Genomic DNA, 23,258 nt, shown 5'->3' with positions numbered 1-23,258 from the left:
ACAACAAACTCGTAATGCCCATATCAAGTTTTGAAGGCATTTCCTGCTATATCTTCTTCGTAGATTCTAATTTGATGATAGCTCAATCAAATCTCAATCGTGGAAAACACAGTTGCCCCCATTCACTTGATCAAATAATTCATCTATACGAGGTAGGGGATACTTGTTTTTGATGGTTAAGTTATTTAATTAATGGTAGTCCATACACATTCACATGGTCCCATCCTTCTTTTTAACAAAAGTATTGGGGTTCCCCAGGGTGATACATTGGGTCGGATGTATTTTTTGTCAAAAATTTATTGCAATTGCATTTTCAACTCTATTAATTATGATATAATCATACGATAAGGGGCTCGAGATACCAGTGTAGCTCCTAGCACTAATTCAATAGTAAAATCTATATCTCTTTTTGGTGGAACTCCTGGGATTTCCTTTGGAAATACATCCGGGAAATTTTGCACTACTACTATATCTTCTATGATAGCAGATGTTTCTTTTGAATCAGAATATCCTACTTGTATTGCATAAATCGGGCACCCTTTCTAGATGCATATGGCCAATTGGGATGCTATCATGGGTATCAGCTTTAAAGGTCTTATTATCCCTTGAATTTCTTGCCTTCTCCCGTCCTCATCCATATAAGAAATGTTTTTAGTCTTACAGTTAAGGAGAGACCAATGTTTTTCTAACCAGTCCATACCGATTAGGATATTGTGTTACCCTAGGGGCAGTACATTTAAGTATGCCATAATGGGTTTTCCTGCTATTTGTAGAAGACAATTAGTGACCTTCGCCAGCACTCTTCTTTTGGCCCCTATAGCCAATTGTACTAACCAGGAATTCTTGAACTTAATAGTCTGCAGATTGCCTTGTTCTATTATTTTGGGGCTAACATAACCTTCAAACTCTATTATAGTCGGTTGGTATTCCGCCTGGTGGTCCTCAAGAGAAGCACTGATTTTTAGCATCCTTCTTGCCACTTCTCCTACTGTTGATGCCTCTTGAATGTGTGCCACCTGATCAGTTCCTCTGCAATGTGGGAAGTTTGTAACATAATGAGACCCTCTGCATCCCTAGCATTGTACTGGTGGTCTGAATGCCATTTCCACTTCAGTCCTTACTAATTATTCATTTGTCTTGGTTTCACTTGGAATTTTGAACCTAGGTGGATTTCTATTCACATTTCTATTCATCTATCCTCTAGGAGTCTTATTGATCACAAAATTATTTATTTTATGACCGAAGGAGAATTTACTCCATTCTTCGCCATTACATTTCTTCCCTCCTTCCCCTTTCTGCTTATTTTTCTGATAGCATACTCGAGCCTGATGTATGACCTCATCCATGGTCTTTGGGTTATCGAACTCAACGTTTTCTTTCATAAACAGTGGCAAGGTGCTGACAACCAATTTTACCTTAGCCTTTTCTTTCCGTATATATGCGATGCATCAAAGCAAGGAGGTGAACCTGGTTATGAATTCATCCATGGATAGTTATCCCAAGCAAAGGTCATGAAATTCCTTGGCCTTCTCATCAAAAAATATTTCAGTTAGATATTTTTCTTTAAAATGTTTTTGAAATTTATCCCAGATTATGCTTTGTTCGTTTACACCACTAACTATCTTTACCTCCTCCCACCACAAAGTGGCTTTTCCCTGCAACTGAAAGATTTCCAATCGAGCCTTAAAATTATGATTGTATTCATACAGCTGGAAATACTTGTTCATGTTAATGAGCCAAGCTTCTGTTGCCTCCTCATGTTCACCATCAAAACATGGAGGCTTTATCTTCTGGAATTGTCCCTGAAGTTCTACTTTTTGTCCCTTGTGCTTGTTGTTTTCCAATTCATTTACGGATTCTTCTTCCTCATTCTCTTCGCCACCTGTAGTTTTTGCTCGTTTAGTATGGTATTCCTATTCTCCAGTCATACTTCCTTGTTTAGGAATAGGGATTGTTTATCTTTAGCTCTCTCTATGTGACAGACATTTCATGATCTTTTCTTGTTCCTACATCAGTTGTTCATTGTCTGCTTGAAGTCGAGCCATTTCTTCTTTTAGCTCTTGCATAGTTTCTAAAATCATGGAATTAGTGTTTCAAGGTTCTTCTCCTAGTTGTACCCATACTTCAGGATTTGTCTCTTGAAAGGTTGTTGCTTCTGCTCCTGTCACGGTCCAATGTGTTATGGTTCCCATCCTTCCCATACTAGCTATGTTTGTTCCTGGCTCTTTGTTGTGCACATTACACAATTACTATCAATTCTTGTCTTTTCAGAGGCCTCCATTTTGGTAACCTGAGTGCTCTGATACCACATGTGACACATACATAAATTAGAGTAAAACCTATAGTAAAAAAAATTATATATATATATATATATATATATTCCAATATTTGAATTATCATAAATTTTCATAATCATTAAAGGGTTGGCATTAATACAATGAGTTAGCATCGATATATTGATAATAATTTCCCGTAGGCTTGCACTTTACACTAATTAAGATTTCTTTTAAATGTCAGTGCCATTGTTGAACACACGTCGGGATGGTAATTTCAGGTTAAGGGTTAATTTATATAGTAACATGAATTTATTTCACTGTGAGTACAGTCTCGTCCATGCCTTAATTGTATTAAATATAAAAGGCCTTGGAAATTATGGCCATAACCCAACCTTACGGTGATAATTAGTTTCCCGGGCTATTGAATGCCCTACGGTTGCAGTCCGTCTCTGGAGTGAACCACGTCGTGCGACTAGCTGGGTCCAATTAAAATATAAAACTCACTAACTTTATTCATCATTTACTCAATTACACTTCACTTATATAGGAAACTCAATTCTGTTCAATAACTACTTCAACCAACTATTCTGTTCAACTCATAACTAACTATAACTAACTAATCCTATTTCTTCATTATTCTCACATCCTCCCTTAATGGAGAAATGGATTTTCTACCATACCTAACTGACTTCTAGAACTTGTACTTTGAACATTTGCTGTATTCTCAACATCTGCTGTATTCTCTATCTAACTACTGCATTAACAGAGGGTAGTTGGGATTAATACCTTTCTACCACTCCCCCTTAATTCCAACTATATAACAAACTATATATATTCTTAATGATGACGACTTAAACTTTATCTTGCCTGCTGGTCTAAGTCTCAGCTAGGCTTACAACAAAACATTTCATTTTTGCCTTCTTATGAAAAGGTCCATGCTTGTTCCTTTTCCATTGATGATGCAGTTTCATCTTCACCTTTTTGGATTTCCTGAGGAAATTCTTTTGCTCCTTGCTTACATACTTAACGTCAACAACCTCTTTTGGATTCAGAGGCAATGCAAGATCTCGAACGAGGTAATTTAATTCATGTTCTCCCCACTTTCCATGAGGAACCAACGAAGGATTCACCACAATGCAATCATCTTTGAAAGTAGATCCAATAAAACTTCGAACAACCGGGCAAGTTTTAATTTCAGTGATTTCTTCAACAGGGTGATCCTCAACAACATGAGGGATTTCTTCAACAGCGTGATCCTCAACAACATGAGTGATTTCTTCAACATCCTCAACAACATGAGTGATTTCTTCAACAACGTGATCCTCAACAACATGAGTGATTTCTTCAACAACGTGATCCTCAACAACATGAGTGATTTCTTCAGGGACATGATCATCAACAACATGAAACTCTTTGTCAATAGACTCAAAAATACTGCTAATCCCAAATGGGTTCATGAGAAAATGATCATTAAAAGGATCATCGTCAAAAAAGTCTAAAAAAATAGACATATCAGTTAGCTTTATCACACTTCAAACAAAACGCCTTTTCTACAGCCTCTCTCTGCAAAGAAAACCGGGCCGACTGAAAAAGAATATGACCACGGTAAGAGAAACGGTGGAAGCTTGCAAAACACACCAGCAAAGTTCCGTCTTCTTCTGGACACACCGGTCTCACAACAGCAACTTCCAAACACACAGGAACGGTTCGGTTCCTTTACGATCGCTCACCAACAGATCTATGGGCACCAACAATATACGTTAAACTTGGTCACCCTTATGCCTGCACACCAGCAATAAATCCACACCGAAGTCACAGCATAGGTGCAGCTTCAGTTGTCGGCCTACTGCAATCCGAAGTACTCAAAGCATCGGACAAACCTACGAGAGGCAGTCTCTGGTCTACAGGTCACTCAAAAAACCGTCAGGTACAACGCTACTCAAATACACCTCCACTGCTCTGCCCAATGCAAAGGGGAACGCGCAGTTCAGTTCTGCTTCCGGCTTTGAATATACACGATGTTACCAGGGCTCGGACCTGATTGGGCCCTCCATTCTCCCTTCAGGTTCCACACGCCAACACAGCCTCAAAACAGCAAACTCACACAGCAATCCTCGGCACACAAACGCACCACTGCTCCGTCTCGACAGCACGTCAGCCACCAGCAACTCTTGCTTCTCGACAACTTCTCGACAGTCTTCAAAATTCTGCGGCAGTCTTCAAAATTCGACTCCTGGCTTTGGCTTCTCACGGCCCTTCAAACAGCAATAGGGAGAAACAGCGGCAGCCTTCAATCTTGAATTAACTGTGCAACAATGACGCACATAACTTCTCGTCCGGCTGGGGTTTCGCAGGCCTTTTCCCGGCTGACGGCTCTGCAGCGAACAGCTCCAACAACAAGAGCTCTCTTCCCCTTCAAACGACGACTTCAGAAAAAACAGTGGCACACTCTACAAACTCACACCACTTGATTGAAAACAGCGATCACAGAAACTTCATAACTTCATTGATTGACGGTTCTGGACAACGGCGGACAGCACCAGGAACGTTCTCACGGGTTTGCAGGTGGCACAAACAGCAGAGTCTTCTTCAGACATACACAGGCTCTGGTCATTCTCAACGGCACACCAGCAACGGCAGGGCGTCTCCTCAGTGAGGCAAGTCTCTCCTCCTCACAAACTCGGCCCTCCTCACCTGCGCTCTCACCCCAGCTCAAACCCTGAGCTCTGATACCAAATTAAAATATAAAACTCACTAACTTTATTCATCATTTACTCAATTACACTTCACTTATATAGGAAACTCAATTCTGTTCAATAACTACTTCAACCAACTATTCTGTTCAACTCATAACTAACTATAACTAACTAATCCTATTTCTTCATTATTCTCACATCCTCCCTTAATGGAGAAATGGATTTTCTACCATACCTAACTGACTTCTAGAACTTGTACTTTGAACATTTGCTGTATTCTCAACATGTGCTGTATTCTCTAAAAATATAAAACTCACTAACTTTATTCATCATTTACTCAATTACACTTCACTTATATAGGAAACTCAATTCTGTTCAATAACTACTTCAACCAACTATTCTGTTCAACTCATAACTAACTATAACTAACTAATCCTATTTCTTCATTATTCTCACAGGTCCTTCGCATGGGAAGATGTGCCAGATCTATGTCATTTGGGCTGCCTCCAAATTGAACAGTCGAGGTATTCTTTTCATGAACAAAGTAGAGTCCAAGAGGACAGACCCGACATTTCGTGCTTCTGCTAAATGCTCATCTAGCCTCTGGGCTAGTCAGGAAACCTGCTTTCTAGTAAGGGCTCTTGACATGCAATTTCTCTTCGCTGGTGTTAGTTCTAATTTGGGCTTGACTGAGTCTCTTACTTCAAGTTGATCTTCGTCTTCAAGTTGCTGTAGTTCGTTTGGTTCGCTTCTTGCTCTGGAGAGGGTTTGCTTGTATCGTTCAACACCTAAGTAGGTACTGTTCTCTCGACTCTACCCTTTCCTTGGTTACTTTACTGCTATTTTTCTTTTTCTCGAATTCAGTAACGTTTTTATCTAAATCCTACTATGCCATGTTTGTTATTGGTAGGCCGGCTTAGCTCTGGTGCGGAGCCCTTGGGGTCCCTCCAGTTCAATGTTGTGACTGCAAGTTCCTCAACACTTTTGCACTAGGTATGCGGGTTTTTACAGGTTTTAGCCAACATGTTTTTCTATTTGTGGTTCTTTCGTGGAATACTGGGTCTATCGTTATTTTTGTTTAAAATTTTCTTCGGCTTGAAGTCGAGAGCTCATGCTGGTAATTTTTAGGGAAGACGTGTTGTATAAACAAGGAAACCCTTACACGGGTTTTTGGTTCCATTTAGTTTTTATTCCCCCATGACTGTTGACATTACTATAAGTCGGTTTCTGATTTTAACTTATTTTGATACATGTTTTCCTATGGCACGAATCTTATATTTATTGTAATACAGGGAAGATCCTTACTCTACAAGCTATAATTGCCAATAATTGTTATTCCTATTAATTCATATTCATTATACTTAATATAATTTTTATGTTTATAATTAAGTTCTAGTGGTTCTAGAAACCCTATTGTCGACTTATCTCGAGGAATATGAATTGTTTTCTTTTTTCTGTTTTCTTTTTTCTAATGGAAATAAAACTCTCTTCCCTTGTGATTACGACAATTTTTACTATTTCCTTATTATTTATGTAATCTCTAACAAGCCTTGTTTCTGTTACGGAAATTCTGCTCCTCCGTAATCAACTCTTCAATAAAGCAAGACCCCCACTAGCTCTAAGGTTTTATGCAAGCCTAAGAATGTTTCACTGTTTTCGTTAGGGTCTTGTACTTGAATAGAACTAAATGTGGCCCATTATTTCTATTGTTTAATTGTTGTGATTCACCAAGAATGTCTCGCTATTCTATTATTTTTCCATCTTTGAAATTAAGGCTATTAGTTCCACTATTGTTTGCTAAATATGATAGTACTTTGCTATAAGGAGTAACATTAATAACATGTACTGATTCTAATTGTAACCTTTCTTGGTTAAGGTATTAAAATTGTTATTATTCCACTTACTTAAGACAAATGTTATGGCCCATGCTAATGGAAAGTACTTTCTCCAATTTAAATAAAAGTTTTGAGATTTACTTATCTCTCTCGCCTTTCCAGATATATTAGACTAGAATTTTTCTGATTGTTTTGCCTCCGAACCTTGAGACCAACGCTGCTCCACTTGAAGTCTCCCCACGAGCTACCGTTCGCAACCTATTCTCTTCAATATTCCATGTTCTTAAAATGTAAAATCTATCTGGTCTTAATGAGACATAGCCATGGTATCACTGTCTATTCCTAGAGCACAACTTATCTTGCAGTTCTCTTTTCTTTTCCTAGAGCACAACTTATCTTGCAGTTCTCTTTTCTTTTTCCTGATTACTGGAATAGATCTTCTCTCTCCCATCCTCTTGATTACTGGAATAAATCTTCTCTTTGGAAGTAGTTAGGCCTACGGTAACCACCCACCCTAATTGTTTGAGAATAAACTGTTTAATTATTTCCATAATTGGAGCCATCCACTTTTATGAAATTGAAACAGAATTACGATTTATGTAAAAGTTAACCAATAAAATGCAGTAAAATAAATATTTACACATATATGGGGGACATCACACTCATTTAATGCCAACATGATCTTGTCATCTATTTCTATGAATAAAACCATGTGTTACACTAATGATGTATTTATATAAAAGTTAACCAATATTCAGTTTGTCTAAAAAATAGAGTAAAATAAATATTTACACATATATGTGGAACATCACACTCATTTAATGCCAACATGGTCTTTTCATCTAGTTCTGTGAATAGAACCATGTGTTACATTAATGATGTAGTCATTAAAAAGTCTAATGTGATAGTTGGGTACTACTTCAAGTTTAACATTTTTTTTTGTAAAAGATTAATGTAAGAAAATATTTATATTTATTGGTTGAGATAAATAAATTAGATTTAAAAGATTATATGTTCAAATCTAATGAGAAGTAAGATATGTATAGTTTTGTAAATTAAATATCCAAATCATTATATTAGAAGAAATTCATTATATTACTAAAAATATATACATTAATAAAAATAAATATAATTAAATAAAAACGAATGCATGCAGAAAAATAACTACAAAATTGATATCATAAGTAATTATACCCTAAATAAATATTAATTAATAAACTCTGTTATTATATTCATCTCAATAAAAGTTTATTGGTCAATAAATTCTTTTATTATAAACAATAAGAATTATTCAAAAAAATAAAATAAAAATAATGATAAATTACATTCAATTCACTTACCATTAGGTTCACAAATGATATATCTACTTCTAGTTGGAAATTTACATCAAAGGCTCGAATTCTAAGTTTTCAAATACATTTTTTTATACGAAAATAAAATTATATAAATAATCCACATTTAGTTCTATCAGATTTGCATATATAATATACCTTTATTAAACTAATTAAATTAGTAAAACTAATGAAATATAGCTTGAAAAGGTAATATATAATTATAGTAATTTTTTATTAGTATTTGTTCAATGTAAAAACCATAACAATAATTTCCATTTTTATTTTCGATTTATTTGTTTATTTTTCTAATTATATATAGAGAATTGAAATATTATTTTAAAATTAAATTGGAAAAAAAATAAAATTAGAAAACTAAAAATTAAAGAGTAATAAATTGAAATAGAAAAAAAAAGGAACTTTTCATTAATAGAAATAGCTAAAAAAAATTAATTGTTCTTTTTTTACTTGACATGTATATTAGTGCATCCATATAAATGAAATACTTCTTAAATTCCCATAAACATCAATCTATGATAAGTATCAAAAACACTAAACATCAATCTGTGATAAGTATCAAAAACACTTACATCGTTTCACATTACTCATATAAAAAAGCATAAAAATTAGCTAAATTATAACTTTATTTTAAATTTTTATTATCAATTGTAAAAATAATTAATATATGAGTTAAACAATATACTTATCCATGAAGATTCACCCTACCATGTTTCAAAGTCCATATAAAAAAGCATAAAAATTAGCTAAATTATAATTTTATTTTAAATTTTTATTATCAATTATAAAAATAATTAATATATGAGTTAAACAATATACTTATCCATGAAGATTCACCCTACCATGTTTCAAAGTTAAAGAGTGGTTCACTTTCAAGAGCTCTCTAGCTCATTATGGAAGGGCATATAACTAATTTGCACTGTTGCAAAGGAAACTTCGTAAGGAAAAATCATATAGCACTAATTAATGCTTCTTTAACAACTATTGAAAGACAAAAAATTATCAACAAAAGGCAAGGACCATGCTACCATGAAATCTTACTGCAATAGTGCTTACTTGAACCTTACAAATCATGAGACTTATGTTGAAGCTAAAGATGCACCTATTAAAGATTTTTTAATCGACTAAGTTTTTATTGTATTTGTGAGTGTCTTATAATGAACTCATTTATATTTCATTATCTAATATGAATTTGGTCACTTTTGTTATTTGTTTAGATAGTAAAAAATATATGGAGCAACAACTTTCGTCACTTCGAGAGCAATAAAAACAAGGCTATTGAGAAAAGAACTCCAACACTGAGAGAGATTTGGTATTCGGTAGTAGTTGTGGAATTGGCGAACATGACTTGCTCTTTGGTGTTGGCTATTAGGCATAGCATTCTTGATCTTGTTAGAAGACTGTAATCTTTTACTTAGCTTACACTACATTAACCATGAACCATGAAATTTCCAACATTCACGGTAACACAACATCATTACGAGAAAAAAACTTATATTTAGAAAACAACTCCAACACTCATAGAACACTTACCATAACACAACATCATTACAAGAAAAAAAATTATATTTAGAAAACAACTCCAAAAGTCAGAGACATTTGGTCGCGAATATGTCTTTCTCTTTGGTGTTGGTTATTGGGCATAGCTTTCTTGATCTTGTTAGAAAAAATTAAATTTGGATTTAGCCTATAATACATTTAACATTAAATTTCCAACATTTAGGAGACACCTCCCATCACATTATAATATAGTATCACACTTTCTTATCATATCTAAATTATCATGTATGCAACAATGATGGATTTCATCGCTACAAGAGAACTAAATATATATATATATATAAAGCAACATCATTACAAAGAAAAAAAAAAAAAATTTAGAAAACAACTCCAACACTGAGAGAGATAGAATTCACGAATATGTCTTGCTCTTTGGTGTTGGCTATTGGGAATAGCTTTCTTGATCTTAATAAAATATTTTAAATTTTTACTTTAACTATGAAATTTCCAACATTCACGATAGACTTACAATGAGAAAAAACTAAAATAAAATATCACACTTTTCCTATCCAATCTAACTGCTCCCGTATGCAACAACCAATTTGATAAGGGAATCTGAACAATTTAATAAGGGTGTCTCAGCATTGGGTGACATGGTTCAATTCGAGATGGCATTTGATTACGAGTTGTTTGGCTAAACTCTTGAAGCTTCTCTGATTGAGAGGGCATTAATTCATTGTCGTGAAAGTCACATGCATGGTATCACACTCGTTTGTGAGTCACTCTTTCCATAGATAATGCGTTCAAGAGACAAGTGTTTTTATCTTTTTCCTTAAAATAAGAATTTGCATTCGGACCTTATTATATTTAAATGAAAAGAAAGTAGTCAAAGGTGCATATTAATATCATTTGTATTGTTTATGCACATTAAAATAGAAGTTGTGTATGAATTATTTAAAAAATTAGATAGCTAAATTAATTATATAAATTGTATGAAATGTTTTAATGAGTGCATTAATATTGTCTCCATGCATCTTGAAATTATGCTTTCTTAATGTTTTTCACAATTTGCAAAAGTGTGAGGTTAATGAGATGTGCATTACACTGGATTGATTGAAATATTTAGTAGAAAGATAAATTTAACTTAAAACTTTGTTATTTGGTTAATGTCAAGTTTTGAAATATTTTAAAAATTCCTCACTTAAGTTTATTACATTTCCGGAGACAAAATTCCTTGTAGTTAGATTTCCAAATGTAAATTATTTAAAGACTTTGTGCAATTTTACATTTTTGAAATATTCTACAAATATGCTACTTATGTATTTTCTAGAATTTCTTTTTCACTTTGAAAACAATTATAAATTCTTAAAGTGGTTGCACATTCTAAAATATTTTTGAAAATCTTATTTCATGTCCTATAAATTTCTAGAATATTCTAGATTATGAAATGGTTTAGTGCGTGTTAAATAAAACACATCTGTAAAAACTAACAAGATTGCACATAGAGAAATATTGTGGAAATATTCATTAAACAATTATAAATTAAGAAATAGAAAAGTTTTTATTGTCCTCAAAACAATTATAAGTTAACAAACTATTATGGAATTGTCATTTTAAAGTGATTGCACTTTTTGAGACATTTTGAGAATCTTAGCTTATGTCGTATAGATTTCTAGAGTTCTAAAGTATTTTAGACTCAGTAATGACTTAGTGTATATTAATTATTATAAAGCTGTGAACACCATTTTAACTAGACTGTAGTTTCTGAAATAATATGGTTATCTTCACTCATGTTCTATAATATTCTATAAATTGAAACAAAAATGAAAATTATTTTTATTGTCGTGAAAAACCATTATAAATTAAGAAATTAAATTGTTTTTATCGTCCAAAAAATAATCAGAAATTAAAGTGATTCCACATTCTTAAATATTTTGAAAATCTTAGCTTATACCTTGTAGATTTATAGAATACTCTAAACTTTGCAACAACTTAGTGTAGGCTAAATTAGAAAACAACTATAAAGATGAGAAAACAATTTTAAAAATGATTTCAATTGAATTTCAAATTCAATTTTTTTTTGGAAATGTTCATTAATGTTTTTTATTTCTAAAATATTTTACAATTTGAACCAAAAATGGAAAAAAAATTATTGTCCTGAAAAGAATTATAAATTAAAAGGTAGAAAGCTTTTTATTGTTTTGAAAACAATTATAAATTAAGAAATGGAAATATTGTTATTGTGATTTATAAACTAACAAACAAATACTTGATTATAGAATTACCAAAAAAAACTTCTTTTTCTAGTCTAAATAAATTTATAAGTTATATTTTAAAAATCAGAAAAATAAAGATAAATTACTAAAAACTCCTTTTAAGACTAGTCAATAAAATAAATTTATAAATACTTAAAAATTGTGTTTTCAAAATAAAAAATAATACTATCTATCCTATCATGATCATATTCTCCAAATCAAATACACTACACTCTATCCTATCATGAAAGATAATTTATTTCATGACTTGCAATTTATTTTTTATATTTTAATTTTAGTGGTTTATATTAACTCAATTTATTTAATATAAACTGAAATATGTGTATTAAGGACTAATTTTGATAGGTAAATTGATTTTTAGGAGTAACTTATTCACTAAATACACTTAACATTTATTTTAATAAATTATTAAAAAATCTGGAATAATTGTCAAAATGATTGGAACTATCAAATTTGAGAGACAACTTAGCTTTGAAATTCTTACCTACATTTAACTAAATTTTGATAAATAATTTAGTTTTGAAATTTCTTTCTACATCTCAATAATATGATTCTTCAAACTACACTATTATTTAAAAAAAAAAAAAAAATGATATTACAAAAATTTATTTAAATAGAATTTAATTAATTAATAGATAATCTAGTTTCTAAAATATTTTTCAAATAAAATAAAATTTTAACTTAAATCATGTGAAGATCACAAATTTTAAATTTTAAATAACAAAAATAATCACAAAAAATTTCAAAATAAATCCCCATCGAAAAGATCACACGTTTGAAATTTTAAATAACAAAAATAATAAATAAAAAAAATTCAAAATAAATCCCCATGGAAAAGATCTCTTACAAAATGTGAAATAACAAAGATAATCACCTAAAATATCTTCTATATGAACTACCCAAACAAAAATTCTCTTACAAAATGATATAAAGCTATTTGAAAGGATCAACGTTTTTTTTATAGTTATTCTCAAACTAACAGCATTAAATATCTAACTATTTATCCAACAACATTAAATATTCGACTATATATCCAACTTTTTTTTGCTTATTCTAAAACTAACTGCATTAGATATCCAACTATTTATCCAATAGCTAATATATACAACTTAAAAAATACAGAACTTATGTTTTCTGCATAAAATAAAGCAGGCAAAAAGGATTTCGCATAAAAGCACCACCAGAAAATCAATCTAATCTCTAAACAAATCATCTACTTTCTTATTTCTTTTTAAATGAGTTTTTCACCGAAATTTTGATGTTGAAATTGTAATTATAACTTTTCAGAATGTACAATTTCGACATTTTACCGTGCAATCTAAATATATTGTAAGTCTCACAATTAAACCTATTTAACAAATCATTTAAACATAAATCTAAATATATTGCAAGTCTCACAATTAACCAATTTAACAAGTCATTTAAATATAAATCATGGTCTGTAGAGAAACCCAAATTACTAGAAACAACAAATTCATTCGATTACAATTATTTTCACCAAATCCGAACATCTAAATTCAGACACACAAGTCGCAGCCCTCAAATACGTTTAAAAATAGTTCGTGCCAAGAGAGGCGAAAGTTAACGGTCGCGCTGATTCCCGGACATCTACAATGACACGACGAGAAATCTAAATGCGTCGTCATAGTCTAGCATATCTCGCTTCTGACGTGGACGGAGGCCGAGCCACTAGGAATCACCTTGAAGACTTACAGAAGGGAAAATGTTGGTCGCTCTTCGCTGTGATATTCTGGATCCGATCGACTGAAGAAATAACATGCTTTCTCCCCAGAAAAAGCATTAGCTGAAACACAATGAACACATAAATATATATATGGTTAGAAACTATATCATATACTGTAACAGAAAATAAAAGTAAGGCATAGCCATGTGAATTCAGGTTTAGAGGAATAAATACTTATTGGGCAAATCTCAGGGGTCGTATTCATACGGATCCATGTCTGCAATAATATCGGCTAAGTATATTTAATATGTAAAATGTTCATAGGTTATAATAAACATCAACAAGAAGAGACCACTTGAGCGATTACTCACAAGGAGAAGAAATGGAGAGCGCGGGCGTTTTTTCACTTGCCCTGGGTTTCAGTTCTCAAATGTTGCAGCTGCTCGCTGGATCGAGCCGACCTGGAGGCGCGGCCATGGATCTGAACGCGGGGAGGTATATCCTGGGCGAAGAGATGGGTCTCTGTTCTTAGAAATCTCAACACTACTACTAAATGATCGGCATGTTCTTCCTCATTCTTAGAATATACCAATATGTCATTAATGAATACAATAACATACTTGTTCAAATATAGACGAAACACACTATTCATCAAACAAATAAATGTAGATGGAGCATTAGTCAAACGGAATGGAACAACAACAAATCCATAATGCACATACCTAGTCCTCAAAGAAATCTTGAAGATATCCTCTTCCTTGATGCGTACCTGATGGTATCCTGATGTCAAGTCAATATTAGACAAAATTGTTGCTCCCTTCAACTAATAAAAAAAATCATCAATCCTCATCAAACTATACCTTTTATTGATATTAATTTGTTCAGCTACTTGTAATCAATGCACAATCTAAGAGTACCATATTTCTTTTTTATGAAAAACATTGGTGCACTCGAAGGAAATACACTTGGCCTAATGTATCCCTTGTCAAGCATCTACTTTAACTGCAACTCAAGAGTGCTCATCCTATAAGGTGCTTTTGATGCTGGAGGTGCCCCTAGAACCAACTCAAGATAAAAGTCTACCTCCTTGTAAGGTGGCAAATCTGTAATGCCCTCAAGAAATACATGTTAAAACTACTGCAAAACTGCGTACCTTCTTAACACATCTTCATCCTCAACCTCCTTACCCTTGTCACTAGAAATTTGTACTGCAAACATCACACAACCTTTTCTGCAACTATGCTTAGCCTGCATGGTGGAAATCATCCTCACTGATGTAGGCTTTTTCTTCCCTTTCAAATTTCTCTTTCCCACTATCATCCACACTCTCAATGGCCTTGTTGAAGCAATCCACTTTGGTTCTGTGAAGGTATAGCGAGTCGATACCCAAAATCATACTATGTGATCCCAATGGAAATACATTCAAATGTGTTGTTGTAGACATACCATTTAGCTCAAATGCACAAGCTCTCACTCAATGGTGAGCTCTCTTCTTTGTACGTGTAGTGAACTATACCAACCAAGTTTCTTCATACACTTCTTTTCTCAAACCACACTTATCCATCAGGCCAAGAATAATATAACTATAGTTAGATTGAGGATTAATCAAAATAGAAAAAACTTGTTCACAAAGCTTACCATCCATCTCAATGATTGATGCCTAATGATCTACCTACCTGTTGTCCACGGCTACATAGATTTGCGAAATGCTTTGACCAACATCACCAATTATATGGGCCTCTTGAGCACTGTATATCTGGGGTCTACCACGAATCTTATACTATATAAAATCCCTCATACGATGATCCTTACCACATATCCAACACTACAATGGTTCCCTACCACCGCCTCTAGCTTGGTGATCTCCATCTCCTTTCTCAATTGTATTGAATCTCTTATAAGGAACCGCATTTTATTTCTCACATGCATCATGAGGTCTTTCTTTCTTTGGTGGCCATTTTCCTTTAGCTTTCTCATTTCTTTTCAACTCATGCTTAGGCTCAACTTTGCTTTTTGATTACTCATAACAATGCTTCAAATTTTGGATGGCCTTCTCTAACGATGTAGGTTCATCAACATCGATCTCATATTTGTACGCTACTGTAAATCGACTGATGAATCTATGAACCTTGGCCTTGTTCTCCCTTAGATAAGTCACATATGTCAACTACTCCAAAAAATTGCTAGTATACTCCTCATTTGGCATAGAACCCATCTGCAACTCATAAACTCCTTAGCCCTATCATCGTAGCACCTCTTTGACAAGTACTTCTTCTTGAAGAGCCTTTCAAGCGCATGCCAAGTAAAATCTTCCTCATGTATACCTTTGACATTCTTCACGTCTTCCCACCAAATATCTGCTTTACCTTTGAGATTGAAAGTGGCTATTTTTACTTTCATGTTTTCTAAATAATCATGCAATCGAAAGAATTTCTTCATACCAAGCAATCACGCCTCTACATCCTATGATTTCTTCTTCTCTCCATTAAAGCTTTGTGTCTTGGTGTTCTTAAATGCATCCAAAAAGTATCGCTTATCACTCCCCCTGTAAGGATGATAATGATGATGATCATGATGCCTGTGAGATCCATAATTGGAATAGTAACTTTGTCTACCACCTATCCTATCCAGAGCATCCAAAAACCTTCCATCTTTGATCATGTCATATGTATTGGACTTGTGTCTACTAGGAGAACTACTTCCACATGTCGTATTAGTTTTTTCATCCTGTCCCTCGCTAATCCGACGTGGTCCCTCTCACTGCAATTTTGACAAAATTTGAAGTAGTATCACATTCACCTCTACTTGTTTCTCTAGCGCATGTATAATTTTGTCATTATCTGCTTTCAAACTCCTTAATTCTTCATTCGCACTTCTCAATGTGTCTTTCAAATCAGAAGAGTGCTCCACACCACGCTATCTGATGCATATGGATATTCTACGTAGCCTACCACCTTTCTAGCCATCTCATCTCTTTCCTGCAAGACATACTATGTCAGCTAAACCAAATCACAATAAACCAACGTACCTTAGCATAATTTCAGGAGGATACCTTGTGTGCAAGATCATCAAATCAGTGTGATACATGTATAACATAAACATAATAGCATATAGACATATATAGAACAAGTGAACCAACACATAAACATAATTCTAGCTAGGGTCCAGTTGTCAATGAAAATCCATATCAACAATGCATGCTATGACCTCATGCAGGACAACAACCATTACTGAAATTTACACATTGCTACATGCAACTATCAACATTCTAAGCAATGCCTAATCAACTACACATACGTATGAATGCATGTAGTTGAGCATAAGTGATCAATTCTTACAACCAACGTACAATACTGATACATGTAATCAAACAACCAAGAATGAAATATAACATACAAGGATGTAATGAAGCTTCATATAATCATATAACTAGTCATATACTTCTAGCAATGCCTTCCACAAAATAAACATCAAGTTCCTCATGACAACCTTACTACAATGATGGTCAACATGATGCAATGAAAAAAGCACATGGAATGCAAGTGTAAGACACGCACATGAAACTAAGATGCATGCATGACCAACACATTCACTCTAAGAGAGAACAACCACGCTTTGATAACAATCTAGAACACCCTCTCCTCCTGCGTCTACCCAAGAAGCTGACCAGCAGGGTAAACATGCAATGAGAGAGGTCACTGGTGACCACCAGTATTGCAACAATAATGTTGCAACTCCTGGGGCTTCCTACTTTACTTTTATCAACTGGGTAGTTCGTAACAAACTTGGAGGCGATGCTGTTATATGCACAAGTACTAGCTCTTACTCCAAGGTGTCACTTGATTAGCTGGCGCAAGTTCACTAGGAGCTTAAGCCAACTTCTATGAATTCTTAGAAAAAGCTTTTAACTGTGATGAAAGAAAGCTAACTTGAAAGAGGCTATTCTACTTGTAGGAAGAGAAGGAAAACTGAAATGTAACGTAAACCCTAGCAAACCCTAATCTACCAACTAACCCTATTGTTGCAGGAAAAGAGATCAAAACTAATGAAATGAGTGCCATTAACTACTGAAAAGTTAAATCACATTTATTCAAGCTACTTCTAAAAAGAAATGAGAAGGAAACATCTTTTTGTACTTTTGAGTGTTTTTATGTGAAATTATTATGCTTGTGATTTATCTGGTTATGGCTGTGCAGAGGTTTGGTGGTAAAGGAAGATGGAGTTAGCTTTTGCAGAGGTGGAGGAAGGTGTGGAGAGGTCCTAAGAAGCGCCTAGTACCCTTCTAAAGACTTCCATTGTGATCAAACTTCGAAAAATCACTCACAGGAAATTCTATAGGAGGCTGTAAGGGATCTACAGGAGGTTCTACAGGAGGATCTATAAGAGGAGGCCGAGAGCTATTTTTGGAGATTTGAAAGTGGAAAAATGATGAGAAAAGGGAACTGAAGGCTGGATGAAGTTGTTGAGGTGTCTAGAACTTGTCAAAGAAGATCAAGGATGAACATGATGGTTTGATTTGTTCAAACGGCAAGAAACAACTTTATGGAAAAACGCAAAAATTAGGGCAGATTGGAAAAATGTTGCGAATGAGCTGGGAAATCTATAGGAGTGAGCTGGTGCTGGCTGTTGCATGGATGGATGGTGAGCTGGAAGGTCTTGCGATAGATCTGCACACTTACTTATCCAAGCTGACCAAAGAAATAACTAAAAACAGAATTTTGTCTAGCTTGACCTAATTTCTGACTTAGAAACAGAAAATGCTAAATAGTAACTTACAAACAGAAAAGCATGTGAGAGAACTATGGTAAATGAATAGGAAATGATCTAAGAAAGTGAATCTGAACCAATATCAACTTTTCGAAATCAAGTTATCACACTAGCAGTTGCATGGAAGAGCAAAAACTGTGTTTTTTATGACAGCATTAGTGCCTTGACCTAAAATCATAGTCCCAAGAAGGGAGAAAGGAGATCAGGGCCTGCTGTGACCTTTTTGAATCTTATTTTGTCACTGCAGAAACCTACTTGAGCAACTAAAACAAAAACAACTATGCTAACCATCAAAAGAAACCTATTCTAACAAAGCAAAATGACTTCATGCAACAAAAATTAACTCATGAATGGAAGCAAGAAAACATATAAATACATAAAGGAGGTGCTAGGAGACTTGGGTTGGGCCCTAACACAAGAGCTTCAGCCCCTTGAAAGAGATCAGTTCTAGCTCAAAAAATGTTTCATCTTTATTATAAGAATAGCAATTACATCACATAACCTGTCTCCAAAAAGAACTTGAAAATGAGCTGAACACAATGTTGCACAAAAGTGTGAAAATCTACTAATAACTGGCTAAAATCCAACTAAAAAAACTGAGCACCTAAGCCCTACTATTTATACAAATCGAGCCTCCAACAGATCTCCTAGAATCAAGAAGCTCAGCTTCCCAAGACTGTAGATAAACTGTAGTCCTTCTTTACTTCGTCGGCTGCCCCTTGGATGCACTAATGTGGCTGCTTGTGCTCTGAGTTTCTAATGGAGAATTTGAGGTAAGGGTTCATAAATGAAGGGTACACCCTCCTACAAATCCTCTCCCTTGTTCGTCCTCGAATTTGGCTACCAAATGCTCATTAAACCTTTGATTTTGTCTCAAAATTGACCAAAAATCTGCCTAAAGCACACATTTGACTTTTTAGCATAATGACTAACCCAGTTCACTCTATTAGCATAAATATAATCAAAAACATGCAATAAAATAATGAGAATGGTGGATCAAGTTGAATTAAGAGGCTAAATGAACCTATATAATTACCCATTTCTGGGGCTCATCATCAACCCCCTACTGAATGGGTTGTTCATCCTCTAAGCAACTAGTATATCTCCTCACTCATGATGGATCTGATGGATTCCTTGACATCCCATGCTTCTGATGTGATATCCTACTCTTTATCATGGAATCCTGCCTTTCTATCCACCTCCTCCCACTATTGTCTTTCTTCTTCCTCCTTTTCCTCTTCTTTTGTCTTCTCTGCCTCTTTTAGCTTTGCTTCCTCAAGCTCTATTTTGGTTTCCTTCTCATCTTGTTTAGTTTCTGCCTTCTCCGCTTTAGTCTTTTTCTTCTTTGGTTTAGCCTTTTTCTTTTCTTTTTTAGTCTTTCCTTTTCTGTTCTGGGTTTCCTCCTCTCTACTATGGTATTTTTCTTCTCTGTTTTAGGTTCTTCCTTTGCATCTTCTATTTTGATTTCCTCCTCTGTTTCAAGTTCTTCTTTCTCTATTTTGGTTGTTTCCTCTTTTTCTGTTTCCTCCTCATCTTCCCCTGCCATATTTCTAATAATCTCCCAGGCTATGGGGATTGTGTAAGTGTGGAGGGCATCCTCCACCAGCAATTTAATTAGCCCATGGTGGGCCAATTGGTCTGGAACCCTCGCCTTCAATTTGGTGCTAGACTCTATCAAGGATTGGAGAAGAAAATATGGAAGACTGAGTTTTCTAGATGCAGGCAGGTCCATGCCATATCTTAGTTCATGTAACAATCTGAAATGATATCCATAGACTATGTTGTATCTTCCTTCACAGGAGATATATTTCATAATCTGATAACTGACTTCACCCCAATGGGTAAGGTATACTTATCCTCCTAATGCCATTCTTATCCTCTACAGGATGTTGATTAGGCTGGAAAAATGTCTTCTTGGCCACTTGACCCTGTGGTTTTTCTTCTTTGCTCCAGGGGAGTCCAAGTGGGAGGCTTGCAATCTTGCTGATAAACTCTGGTGTAAGTTCTATGGTTATAACGCTAAAACTGACTGTGGCATGGGTTTTTGAGTGAGGTTTTAAAGACAATAAAAATTCCTCTGTGACTTCCTCATCATACCCATGAAATTTTTCAAAGAAAGGCATCGAATTTGCCTTGCTAAAGAGGGCTACTACTTCTTGGTGTTCATGAAGTTTAGTTGAATTCAGAGGCTCCTTCCTCATTAAATCCCCTGTCATGATGTTCAAATACTGCTGGAAATTCTCAAGTGAGGAGGAAGGCAGCAAATTTCAAACCGGAAAACAGAGGAACAGTTGAGGTTTTCTTGCTGGAACCAGAGAGAGTTTTTCATGTTCTACCTTTTTAACAAATTGCAACTTCCATTCCCATCAAACTTTGTTTTCAAACTTAATTTACTTCTCGGGCTATTTGAGTGTAACAATATCTTAAAAAGGCATAGAGAATATACAAGACAATGTTTTATCTTCCACAAATACACAGACTACCCACTACAAATTCACTTTTTTTATAGGCTTAATTCTCTAAAGTTGCATCATCTCTTTACACATGAAAATACCACGGAGGAGAAAGAGATTGAATTTCAGCGAAAAGAGTAAATGGAGAAACTGTATATATTTCTAAAAACATAGGCAGACTTTTGTTCTCACTTTTCCTTTCTTTTCAACTCAACACTTCGCTTCAAATCCCACCACCTTTTGTAGATATATGAAATGCAGAGTGGGTTTTACTAAGCCTACCTTTTCGAGCTCAAATTTGGCATCAAAACCTAAATTTTCCTCTGCAGAGCTGCTTACTGGCCTTCCTGTAGAACTGTTGCAGCTTCTTGTAGAATGCCAATAGCGGAAAAATGGCTGAAAACAATAGCGGATGATGACTTCGAGGTTATGGTCGTGGTATAGAGCTTACTACAGCGAAGTGGATGAGTTGAAATAGAAGAAAAGGTGGTGAAGGAGTTCCGAGGAGGCATACTTATATTTTCTTTCAGATATTTCCGATGATGGTGAGCTGGAAAAAATGTGCTTGGGTATTATTTGGACTGTTGGTCCCTATTGCAGTGTCATCATGAAACCTTATGCTTTCTGTCCGCAATCGCCTCCCATCATTTGCGTTGGAGTATAAACAACCACCACTACCTGTTTTCAGATTCTCATGAGTTTACTGGACACACGTGCAGTGTGAACTCTAGCTAAGCACTGTTTGAACTGGGTAAGGTTGGACAGTTAGCTAGCCACCGATCTAGTTTAATCGCAACCATCTCATTTGTCCATGCAGTTTTTAAACTATACCCATGCAACAGAAGAACGAGTTTAGTCACTTACCTGTTAGTTGAGAATTGTGTGTTGCCATGCGGTTACATGTGTAGGCTTTGGCATTCTATCCATGGATTTCTACTACTGGCACCATGGCTCTTGGATTGGTGGCTCAGCTTCCTTGTACAGGTGATCTTCAATTAGGATCCTGCTCCTTGCACGTTCTACACATCTGTGGCTACACCGATTATGCTTCTGGAGCTTTATTTTTAACGGTATCAGCTGCTATTCTTTGTTGTTGTCTGATGTGTGACTATTTTTCTTGTGCAGGAATCCTCTGGCTGGATCTAAGCTACAGGAGTCTGTTTCAACCTTCAGATTTGCATGCTCGCGCTACTAATGCTATATTTTAATGGGATAGTGACTTGTTTTGTCCATATCGCTCAAACAGTAGACTGGATTGACCTGAAATTTTCTGAGCATGTTTCCATCATCATTACGCACCTTCCATAGAAAAATTATGGTCAATGGATGCATGGATTTTGAGAAAAATTGAAAATGTCTGAAGGTGATGGAGGCCAATTTCTTGAAAACCCTGCACTAGAATTGGCTGAAATTACTTGGGCATGTTACTATCACCCATATGCATCTCCGCATGAAACAGGTTTTTAAATGGATGCACGAATATGGAGAAAATGAAAAAATGGCTAAAGGTGATGGAGTCTGATTTCTTGAAACCGTGCACTGGAATTGGCTGAAATTTCTTGGGCATGTTACCATCATCCCTATACAACTCCCCATGAATTTTTTTTTTAAATGGATGCATGGTTTTCAAGTTAGTGAAAAAAATACAATCTTTGCCCTATGTATTTTTGTATCAGAGCATCCTGCAGTTTTTGGACAGTAAGAAAAATGAGCTTGGGGTATGATGCAAGCTTGGAAATTATGGAAGAGAGGTTTGAAGACTATAGGAGGATTTATAAACCCTTTATGAAGCCTGCCTATTCCCCAAACTACTTTTAAAATCCATTTCTAGCTTTCTATAATTTCTACAGGAGCCTCCTGTAGAAAACATGATTTTCAGAAAAGAAGCACAGTGAGGTGGAAAGAATGTCAAGAATGATGGAGAAGGGTGAGGGAAGGTAGGATAGGTGTTTTTATTGGTTTCCAAAGATTTCTTGGAACCTGCTGCTGCTTCCTGAAGTTCTTCTGCAGACCTGCAATACAACTGGAATTTCATTTTTCTTTTTCTTTTTCTCTTTTTTTTTGAAAACAACTAGGGCACCTCAAGGAGGCTTTCACCCTAATTACCTACCGTGGGTGCCTCCAAGGGAGATTTTCACCTAGGGATCTTATTCTCTTTTTCTTTTCTCTCATTTTCAATCCATTGACCGACACATGGAGGTTTTCAATCAATGAGCCAATCTGAGGCACCTCCAATGAGGTTTTCACCTTAGATTTTTATTTTTTTCCTCTTATTTTTCGTTTTCCTATTTTTATTTATTTTTTTTCTCTACCCTAGCCTGCTTGAAAAAAATAATCATTGTCAAGTATAAGAATACTTTCAATGGAGCCATGTGCACATAGAGATGATCGACAAAATGATGTGGAGGATTGAAATGCATGC

Source organism: Pinus tabuliformis, chromosome 1_2 (assembly GCF_031772625.1).
Source record: "Pinus tabuliformis cultivar Carrire ecotype Pingquan chromosome 1_2, CPIR1, whole genome shotgun sequence".
NCBI classification, from domain to species: domain Eukaryota; kingdom Viridiplantae; phylum Streptophyta; class Pinopsida; order Pinales; family Pinaceae; genus Pinus; species Pinus tabuliformis.
The sequence above is the reverse complement of the archived record's forward strand: the minus strand, read 5'-3'. Positions refer to the sequence as shown.